This window comes from Ciconia boyciana, chromosome 8 (assembly GCF_034638445.1).
Source record: "Ciconia boyciana chromosome 8, ASM3463844v1, whole genome shotgun sequence".
NCBI lineage: Eukaryota > Metazoa > Chordata > Aves > Ciconiiformes > Ciconiidae > Ciconia > Ciconia boyciana.
In genome coordinates this window covers 1,745,167-1,756,394 of record NC_132941.1, presented here as the reverse complement: position 1 = coordinate 1,756,394, position 11,228 = coordinate 1,745,167, and the positions used below count along the sequence as shown (strand labels likewise).

Sequence of the window (11,228 nt, the reverse complement as noted above, 5' to 3'; positions counted from 1 at the left end):
GCAACGCGAGGCCGGAGCCAATGGGGCGGGCAAGGGGCGGTGGAAGCCAATGGGGGAGCGGCGAAGCCGGCCAGGGGGACAGCCCGGCTGGGAGCGGAGGATCATTCCGTGCTGGTGGCTGATGGGGAAGGAGCGGCGGCGGCTCCGCCGTGGGGATGGGGTGCGCGCTGCCTTCTCGCCGTCCCTCCCGCCCCGCTCCGCTCCCCCGCCTGCCGGATCCTGGGGGAGGCGCCGAGGCGCGGGGCGGGGAGCGGCGCTAGAGCCGGAGCCGCCCGGGCAGGGGCGCGCAGCCAGGAGGGAGGGAAAGGTGCGGAGCGGGGCGGCTGAGGGGCGGCGGAGCGGGAGGAATGGCGCGCGGGCCGCCGGCGGCGGGGGGCGGGGAGAGCGGGAGGCGGGGGGCGGGCGGGCGGGGGGCGGGCGGGCGGGCGGACCGGCGCGCGGGGAGGGGCGCCGATCTCCTCAGCGGCGGCGCCGGTGGTGAGGGGAGGCGAAGCCGCCCTGCTCTGCCGGGGATCTCCGCCGGGCCCTGCCCGCCCTGAGCGGGGTCCCCGCGGCAAGCCCCGGTGGGGGAGCGCTGCTTGTGCCGGGGGCGGGGGGGAGGCGTTTGGTCAGCGCGGGGTGTTACCGCTCGGGGTCCCCCGCCTTTGGGTGAAGGGGCTGCTGAGGGCTGTGGGAGAGGGAGGGAGGACTGAGAGGGGCTGCTGAGGGCTGTGGGAGAGGCAGGGCTGTGGGAGAGGGGCTGCTGAGGGCTGTGGGAGAGGGGCTGCTGAGGGCTGTGGGAGAGGCAGGGCTGTGGGAGAGGGAGGGAGGACTGAGAGGGGCTGCTGAGGGCTGTGGGAGAGGGAGGGAGGACTGAGAGGGGCTGCTGAGGGCTGTGGGCAGAGAGAGGGAGTTGCTTGTGCAAAGAAGTCCCGGGTCCGTCGAGTCCCTCTCTGGAAAGCTTCCTTGGAGATGCTTGTAGCTGCTCTGAATGCGAGTGTCACCAGAAGCCTCACAGCCTCTCGGCAGCCTGCTCTTGCTGTTACTCACGTCCAGTTGTTGGATGAAGTGGTGGGGCAGGGCCTGTGGTGCCAAGAGGAGGTTTATTCTCCTGTATCTTTTTGCAGGCAGACTTCTGAAATGGGGTGCCAGATATGTACTGGCAGGGCTCGGTATCTGTGTCAGGTGTTGGATCCACTAGTGTTCTGACAGTGGCGAAACCCCACACTTGCTTGTCTCCGTGTGCTTGTGACTGGTTTTATCAAACATAGGGGACTGTTTTCATTGGGTGTAGCAGGTGATAGGTAAAATGTGCTTCATTCGCTTAGGGAGATTCCGGCTTGTCCCTTCGTGCAGAGTCACTGGAGTTTCGGTGGACTTGTTAACCTTGCCTTCACCTCAGGTGGTTGAAAAAGACAGAGCTGTAAAAATTCCTGAGAGTTGTTTGAAACGTTTGATATTCAGTATCAACAAAAAAATGAGAATTGCTGGAAAACTGTCTGTCTTGTCAAAATATTTTGCAGTGCAGGATGGAGATACTTCTTTTACCTGTGTCATCTGCGGATAAACTGTAATGAATGCCGTTGACAACTAAGCACAAGTTCTGTTGAGAGTGTGCGAGCTGGGAGAAAGGTCAAGCTGGTCCAGCTTAAGGTAAAAAGTGTCGCTTACAGTACGGCACCACTAGTATTCTGCAACAGGTTAATGCTTTTGTGATAGTTTAGGGCCTCGTTATGATTTAGCTGTTAGAGCCATTGGATTTCAGTTTTGTCTGTGGCACGGACGAGTCATCTTATTTATTGTTCTGTGGCACTGGTTTCAATGTAATAGAAGTTACTGCAGTAGTTTTAGAATATAAACTTTACAAAGCGTTTAGGACTTCAGGATCAGGGTGAATTTTATTTTAGCTCTGTTTTAAATTCTCCTTTACAGGTGTGAACAAAGGTGGCCCCTGGGCTGAGGCTTCACAGAGGAAGGTTTGGTCTGGAATTTGTTTTCATGGCACAGGTGAAGACCTTTGGAAAAGAACTTTTATCGTGGAAACAAAGTGTCTATAAATACTAACTAAACCAACATAATATTTAAAAAAAAAAAAGTTTATGAGAATACAGAGATTCTTTTTCTTTTTTCCTTTGTTTTCTCAGCAGAAATAATGTGTTCTGTGTTCTAATTACATAAAGTTGTATAAAATGCCCCCCTCTGAACTATTGGGGGAAACTTATTCAAAGTTCAAAACCAAAATTAAATGTTTAAACGTGTTGGTTTCCGCCCTGCCCCATTCATGTGCACGCTGTTTGTATTGCAAGGGTTTGAGAAGTCTTGAGAAGTGTCTGGAGAACTAAAAATGAATGGAAATGTTCCAGAGGCCAAATATCTTAAGCGTCCTATCACAACAGTAAATAAATTTTAAATAACGTCTCTGCAGAGTACAGCTTTTCTTAAACAAACAGCAACAACAACAAAAAAATCTGATCCCTGGACTGACTAATACTCTTAGGATACGAAAAAAAGTAAATCAGCTTTAAAAAGGGATATGACTATGCCATTTAAACTAAGGATTCGGTTTTGTTCTCTTTGTAATAGAGGAAGAAACTGTTAACATTTTCATGAAGCAATACTAAGTCTTAGTTGGGGAATTTTTATTATGCGTTTCTATGAATAAAGCTGTCAACTATCTGTTATAGATGTCACTGATTAGAAATACTGCGTACTGACACAATGTACGGAATCCTGTCTTGTCGGAGTCCTTAACAGAGCAGAGCAGCAAAAGTGGTCTGAGCTCTGCTTAACGATGGTGGGAAGCTGCTCTGTAGATCCCTGGTCAGTCTCCCGTTGGAAGATCAAAATAGTCTCCGTTCTTATCTGTGTGTTCTGGTTTTTAAAGCTCAAGTACAAAGAAGTTAATATTGTGAGTAATCGCTGTAATCGCTACAGTTAATGTTTGATTTTTTTTTTTGTACATGGTTCACGTATTTGTCCAATTTCTGCATTGCTCAAGGTAACCTGTTGTTAACTGTGAAGAGGAAATTCTAAATACGGGTTTGCATGTTGAAGCTGATCATATGTCAGAATCCTGGGCCAAAATCTAAAATACTAAAAACACTCGCTATATAAACTTTTCAGTTATGGCTGAGCCTGAGTTAGGTTTTCATGCACTTCTATATGATTATCTTTCAGGTATTTTCTGATCTAGCCTTAAAAACTATTTAATGTAACTGCAGTTTGGCCAATTCGGTGATTTCATCCGCAGTTCATTTCTGTTACGGATGGTTCTCCATGTTTCTTTTTTTTTTTTTAATATGAATACTGCAGCCTTACATTAACACAAGTTTCATATGAAGGACTCCTATACATTAAGCATATGCATCATGTGTGAAATCCTACTATGTTCTATGTCTGTAAAACTGCTGGGTAGCTGAGCATTTGCTGAAATGAGCTGCTGATTGTTTTTTGTGGCTTATAATGCTCCTTTGTAGATCCGCTGGTATTTTGTTTGTCCCTGCTGCATCCAGACAATGCATTCCTTCATGTTTTGTGTAACATCTTCAGTCATTTCTGTGTATGTAGATATGGTAACTGGAAAGAAAATTCTGTTCTTAAATTGCCCCTCTTCCCGCCCCTAACTTCTCCACCCCCCAGCATAGCTGGAGTATTGGTCATTAAGGGGAATTTAGAACGGTATTGATTGCTGATATCCAGGAATTCTGGGGAAAAGGGACAAAAATGAGCATTGGGAAACTAAATACATTTTCTGACAACACAAATTTACACTTCGAGACCCTTAAAATCAATAGGGGTGTGCTATAGACAGAATAAAAAAAAGAAAGAAGAGCTCAAGATGTTGGATGAATAAGCTCTGGAGCTTACTACCGTTTTAAGAGGCTTGGATGTTGGTGCTGTGCCTTCTGTCTGCTGTTCAGTTGTTTAAATCTCTCCCAGTAGTGCTTAGCAAGGTGTAAACTGAGTGGTCAAGTCTAAACCCAGAAGGGTTCTTGTCTGCTGTTATTTGCTCATTTTGTAAATGTAATCAGCCCTTTGAGGGAGTTGGGCAAGTTCAAAACAATATGTTTTTCAGTGCTTGCTTCTGGGACCGGTGTATAATTGCTCTGGCACATGAGTGATTCCCATTGGTTTCTGCATTAATTGCTTGCAAATACTCCACATTTGTGTCACAATATTCTGTTTTCTAGCAGTGTTTCAAGTAAGAGATTGATACTCAGCTGGGAAGCTCAGACAAGAAATGAAGAAAGGTTATTTAAAGCAATGTATAGAATGGGAAGCAGCTGTTTTAAGTTAGCAAATTAGGAGAAGAAGAGGTGAATACTTCTAGCATGTCTCAAAACTGGCTTTTTTTCCCCGGAGTCGAGTGTAGGATGTTATTTCCCTTTTTATTTGCACAATATCAGGCGTACCAATGGAGCCTAGAAATTCACAATTAACAAAAGGGAAGAAATTGTTTCACACATTTTTGCTGGTCCATGGGAATAGACTGATCAATATATACACCCATAAACCTTCCATAACTTGTACACCAGTTTTTAAAATAGTTTAAATAGTTTTCTGCAAGTCTTTTGCAGTACACCATCCCCCCCAGTTTCCATTTGTCAAATACGGTTTTTTATTTCCTACCAAAACTGGTTGTCGTAGTTGGCACGCTTTTAGGACAGGGTTTAGATGAGTTTTGGAGGGTTTTTTTGTTTTTTTTTTTTTTTTTCTTTTTAACCAGGAGATGCACTGTATATCATTTCTCTTTGTGAAAAGGATGCTTAAGAATATTCATTGTTTATTCTTTGGTGTTCTTTAGATCACCAGGCAATTCCTCAGGTAAACTGGCAAATTTTTTCGTATTTCTTTTCTGACGCATTAATCATTTTATTATGAAGGTAGGATGACATCGTTACAAATAAGTGTTTTTTTATGGCTTTGATACTTCATTTGACTCTACAGAACTTAACAAATGAAAAATAATTGTTCAGTTAGTTCCAGTGGCTTATGATACATATTACTTATTTTGTAACTGAATATTCGGCCAGTCTTACTGCTGTTGTTCTTGCTTTTACAAACTGTCTTGTCCACGATCAACTTCAGAACTTTTGTAAAATCTCATGAATTAGACATTGTAAGCCAAAAATATTATGGATTAGCTTAATTGCTAGATAAACCTTCAGGATAATTTGGGGGGAAAACAGTGTATAACGTGAAACTGAAAAAATCCTAAATTGAAGAAACAGCATAACTTTGAAGTCAAATGAGCAGGCCATGCAGCTTTCCTGAGTAGTTTGTAGAGAATCAAAATACAATAACTTGTTAGCCATGTGACAAGGTGGGAAATCAGCTTTTTTTTTTAGCCTGTCAGACACCTGTGAGTGGGTTGACACAGAAGTAGGAAAATAACTTTAGAGATTCTTGCAAAACTCCTGATAAAATTTCTTTAAAAAAGCTGATAAATGCAGCTGTGGTATGGCAGAATAAAACACAGGATCAGAGGTAGGAAAGAAAAATGACAATTTTTAGTACAAAAAGTTTTTAAGAAGGTTACGTACCAGAATTCAAAGCTAAAAATATGTGTTAATGTATTTAGTAACTAAGGTTGAAAATACAGTGAATGATGATGTTAAAATGAAACTGTAGTAAATGAAGTTTATTGAAAAGAGTTTGCTGGACTGATTTAGCTGTTCCTGAAGATGACAGACATTTGGAGGACTCAAAATAGAAAATTCAGAGATTCTTGTCAAATCTCTGTGTGTTGGGATAGATAGAAAGGTGTGGGTTTGTTTGGTTTTTTTTAATAACAGTTTGTCTGAGTTCCTTAAAGCAACAAGAGCATGACATCAGGTTTTTACAAGGCCTGCACACCAGCAGTGTGAATGTAGTTGAAAGTACAGCAGCCTTACTGTTCCGCTTGGTCTTTAAGAAAACTTTTGGGAGTATTTGGCTGGTTCTGCTCCTTTTTTTTTTTTTTTTTTTTTTTGGGGGGGGGGGAATGTACTTGTAGTTTTTATACTTTACAGAATTATTAGGATTTGATTTAGCACAAGTACTTCAAAAGAGCAGAGTGCGTTTCTTTCTTACACTCAAAATGAGAAGTACCTGCCACAGAGAGAGCATATTGTACGAAACTTGCTGCAGTGGATGTGGGAGCTTTCAAGTCTGACAGTTTAAGTAGTGGAGATGAAAGTGAGGACAGTTCTTGGGCAGGGGACTTCAAGGGGAATGTGATTCATGGGACATAGTTACTAGCGTAATTACCAGTGCAGCTGCTGTAGTAACTTCTGCCAGCACTAAAAAAATCTGTCATGTCGGATGCTCTATTGGTCTTAGTGTAAGTGATAAAGATGGGAGCAGCAGACGTGTCATACCTTGTTCCACTTGCCAACGCGGATGGAGCTATTTCTGCTAGGTTTCAAACTGACACCAAAGCTTCACAGGATTTCCTAAAGTGTTTAGGCTGGGCTAAAATTTTGGAATTGGAGGTGTTAAGATTTTGTTTTCTGTAAATAATAGTGAAAGGGCAGGGATTCAGAGCGACTGAATTACTCTGATAATAACTAAAACCTGTTGAATTCAGGCAAGAAAAAACCCCAGCCCTTAAAGGTAAATGCCTTCTATTTTTGCATTTCATTACACGAGGTTTTATTTCAGTAATAAATTCTTTTGTTTCAGTATTGTAGTAAATAGGACTTTTCTACTTCTCTCTGTGATAATACTTTCTATTTGCCACTCCTTAAACTGTAGGTCAGACTTTTCATTTATTAATATTTGTTTCCTATTATGTTGAATGGAACATTTCAGATTTGATGCAAAATGGAATTTGGAGCTCTTGAAAAATTTGGGGGGACGAGGGATAAGGAGTGTTCTGCTAGACCTGGCCTTCCTTTTAATATATATACACTAGTGCAAATGAGAAAAATCTTTTACTGGGAAGTGGGGGACTTCTGAAATACTAAGCCCAAAACATTATGTTCTCTCACTAACGTGTCATCAAAACTCACTTTTCTAGCACTCAGTAGGTGCAACTTCCACTTAAAATTGTTAAAGCGAATTGCCAAAGGTCATGCATCAGTCTAATGTCAAAGATTGGTCTGGAATTCAGGAAGTCTGATTTTTATCATCAGAGCAGCCTATTTAACTGCCTAGCCCCAACATTTGCATTAGCAGATCATAAAATTTCATCCGTGCGGTAGAAGAGGTTACTCTGTCCTATTTAAGAGAATACTTAGCTTCCATCCTAGCTGTTCTGAGTATTAGCGACACATACGTACACACACACAACCTTCCTAATTCCATCCAGTCTTCCTTATCCTCTTCAAAGAATTGCCAGGTTTGCTCCTCTCAACCCCTCAGCTGCCTGTTGCTTCACTTTTGTCATTTCCACCTCCTGTTTCTTAAGAACTTGCCTCCTACAGCTTGTTTGGCATTCTTGAGCAAAGGCTTTTGTGGCTTGATTCAAGAAAGAGGTAAAGAGGGAATCGGAAGTTCCAGTATACAAAGTTCTCACAAGATTGTTGGTTATTCATGAAAATGTTCTGTAAGCATCCCTGACTGTTGCCCCTGTTGACTGCTGTGGTGCAATTCCTACAGACTTCAATTCAGGCACAACGCAAGTCCTACAGTAGTCCTACTGTAGGGTTGAACTCTACTATAGAGCTCTATTATAGGGTTGAGTTCTACTGTAGAGCGAGACTCTACTATTAGAACTGTACTCCTCCCAAGCACCTCCTGACTGCAAACGGAGCAATAGTAAGTGGTGTAGTTCTGTAGCTTCCATGTCTGGCATGTGTATGTATGCACTGGGGCTCAGCCCTGATGAAGTGACCTTTTTTGTGGCAGTTACATTGCATATTTTCTTCGTCATAGATGGCTATCAGTTTATGGAATGAGAGTCATGGCATTTTTGAAAATGCCATTAAAAATTAAGATTCTCTACAAAATTCATTTTTGCCTGAAGGTTGTGGGGTTTTGTTTGGTTTTTTGTTTGGTTGGTTGGGGTTTTCTTTTGTTTTTTTAACAATGAAAACCCCAAGCCTGAAAATTGTAGTTTAATCCTTTTTCTGTGCCATCTTCAAACCTCTTTCCAGTATGGAAAGCAGGGTGAAAACTGATTGTTTAAAAAAAAAATTAAATAATCTCCATTTGAAGCCAATGAAACAAAAATAGTTCTAGCTCTAAAATGAAAACTACAGTTTCAGCTGGTGTAAAAGATCAGCTCATCCCAGAGTGGTTTTCCTCAACAATTAGGTCTTCGCAGTCTCCAAAGTAGGTTAACAAGTGGAGTTTAATAATCCTTTAGCTTCTCTGCTTTTCTTTGTGACTTGTTAATTTTTCTGCCTAATGTAAAGGCATAGTGCATTGTACAGCCATCACTTTTTTTGCCTGATTACAGAAATAATTCCATTGCTAAACTCGGAGGTCAGTCACAGGTAGATTGACATAGGATATGAAACTCCTGGTTTAGCCAGCGCTCTGAAAGAGGATTTTGCAATTCTTGTAACAGTTCAAAAACTCATTGAGCCAGAGACAAAGCCAGCCAATGGATTGATAGCTATGAAGAATCATAGAATCATTCATAACTAGGAATAATAGCCATGAGATGTACAAACTGGGAGGAAGACTTGCGTCCATTTTATAGATGGGTAAATTGAGCTGAGGTAGGTGATGTGCATGTGGTGTGGGACACGGAGACAGATCAGACCTTACAAATCTTGGCAGTAGAGTGACCCTTCCTGTCCACCTGAAAGTACTTGGTGCTTCTTAGGCATGCAGGCTAGTCTTTAAGTGTGTGGTGTGTCTTCTACCATTTTTTTATGCTCAGTTATAAAAATAAATGCAGCTGCTTTTAATACACAGAGGAAGAAAAGGAAAAGTTAATTTAACAAATTGAAGACCTGGCTTGTGCTAGAATACGTGGATACTTTCTTTATTCAGAGACAGAAGAAAGGGGGAAGGAAGCGAATTTTGTAGCGTAGAAGTTACTATCAACACCAAGTTATCTTTAAAGATAGAGTAGATGGGCCTTTTTAGACAGTTACAAAGCAGGGTTCTTGCATGCCTGCGCCGTTGATGCCTCTAAAGTGGAAGTGATGTACTGGAGTAAGTGTAATGAATTGGTGCTGAACGGGAGGTTGAGCGCACGCTGGATGTGGTGGCCTGGCTCGTGGAGTTAATGGAATTGTTGCTATTGGCTTCATGAGTGCTTTGGTTTTGGCTCGTAAGCCGCTTACAGTTCCACTTCTGCCCTGAGAATAAAGAACAATCAGCAAGTTTGTACAGAAGCTGCTGGTAGACAGCAGCCATGAGATCTAGCCTGGCATTTAATTAAAATTTAATTGAAATGTTTTTTTTCTGGAAATAATTGAGAATCCTAATCCTCTTGTGGCCACACTGTGTTGTTTTCCCTCCTAGGTGGGTATGGAGTTTCTAGGCAGCAAAAGCAGGAGTTTTACAAGTAGTCTGTGCACTCTGTCCTGTAAAGCTGTAATTCAAGTACGTTTCGTGTCTGCTAACAGAACAGTAACTACGGGGGCAAAGGAGGACTTGGACAAGTAACATTCAGTTTTACTTCAGTAGTCTGCAGAGTGAGGGTCCCTGCCTCCTTCCTCGTGGAAAGAGGACCCTAAAACACAGGAAGTGCTTCGTGCACCTCCCTAGTAAATGGAGGCCTCTACTGCAAGATAAAACTCGGCATGCTGCTCCAGTGAAACACATCACACATTTGTTATTTTCTGGGTAACAGCCAAATCATTTGTTGTCCCTCCCCACACACACTTCCATTTAGAAAGGAAGTCTTTGGTCTTTTGAATGTCATACGAAACTGTTCAAAACCAGACGTGAGCAATTGAAATTCAATTAGTTCAATCAGAGCAATTCAATTGACACAGCTGACTTCTGTGATCTGAACAAAAGATTCTGCTTTAATTGTGTAGGAATATATAAATGATGATGTGATTGTCTTGTTCCCAGCCCTCCAGATAGATGCAATGCATTTTCAAGTTTACTGGTATACACCCCATTTTACTACTTGAGGTTTATGTGGTGCCTCAGCCTTTCATAAAATTGCGGGTGAAAACAGTCCCCTGGAAAACAAGAAGGTGTCGGTGTTTTCTGTGGGCAAGCCTGGTGAACGTTGGGGGTTAACACGTAACATTACAACTAAATTCAGTAAATGGCCCAGTTATCCATTCTGTCTTGAGACATATGGTCTTGTAACATCCATTCGCAGGTGATAAATCATTTGAGGTTGTGATTCATGGCTCAACTGCAGTGATGTTCAAGTCAAAAACTGAACTTTACCTCAGAGCAGGAGAGGTTGTGATGTCTGATTTTCTTAAATCTATTTACACCGGTCAGTCTACAACATACAGCGGGGCACAAAGCCAATGTAAACATGTTTATTCCCTAATAAGAGGACCAAGATTCTCCACTAGCTAGAAGCAGACATTTCCTTCGTCATCTTGTTTCTGCCCCTAGCAGTCATGCTCTTGGACTTCTGTTTTCCCATGGCATCTGTGGCTGGTTACCACCAGCTCTTTTCTCACCTTCCTAGATGCTTCCTTACCATGTAATGTTTGTCCCTCTTGGTTTTCTGTATGTAATCAAAGACCACAGTCATCATCTTGCTTCCTCTGTCCCTCACTTTGCATAAGCATGAAACTAGTGGTCATAGCAGGAGTGTTACCTAGTCTTGTTTTCTGTTACAATTTAAAGTTTCATTGTGTCTGTCAGAAAGCGTCTGTGTACATGAGGCATCAGCTTACGCATCACGCACTTAAACTGGAGATTTTCTTCCTCTGCCAGTCTTCCTTCACTGTCTTAGTCGCAGCAGATGAAACAGCCTTATTTGCTTATCATGCAAATTCAAATCGGGCATCATCTTTGAAATAAGATTTTATCTAATTTTGAGTAGGGTTGTCTAAACTTCTGTATTTCTCTCTACATGAAATCTTAAATGATGAGGTCCTTGTCCATCTGCACCTGTAAAACTTGCGCAACATCTCACCATCTAATTTGTGATTCCTTCCAATATCGTTTTCTCTAGCTTGACAGATTTAATCACGTGTTACATCCATACAGAGCAATGCTGTGGAGGGCGTTGCACAGGATAGTGGTTTGATATTTCATCCTGCTCTTGTGCTCTGCTCTCTCGCTTTCAAGAGGAAGTCTTTTTCCTTATCTCGGATCCCACACTGCCTTATTTCTCATCACCTCACCTTAGTCAGCCACTAATTTTGCTTGATGCAGTGGGCCAGCCT

General features: G+C 42.3%; 1 protein-coding gene across 1 annotated transcript in view; it reads left to right on the top strand.

Annotated features, from left to right (window-relative positions):
* The first annotated feature begins 166 nt into the window (after positions 1-166).
* The window catches only part of NOX5 (NADPH oxidase 5), a 52,407-nt gene continuing 41,345 nt past the window's right edge, over positions 167-11,228 (top strand). The window contains exons 1-3 of the mRNA XM_072869113.1: positions 167-307; positions 1,503-1,632; positions 1,912-2,887. The gene's annotated coding sequence lies outside the window, so the exon portion shown is untranslated. The remainder of the gene's footprint in view (positions 308-1,502; positions 1,633-1,911; positions 2,888-11,228) is intronic.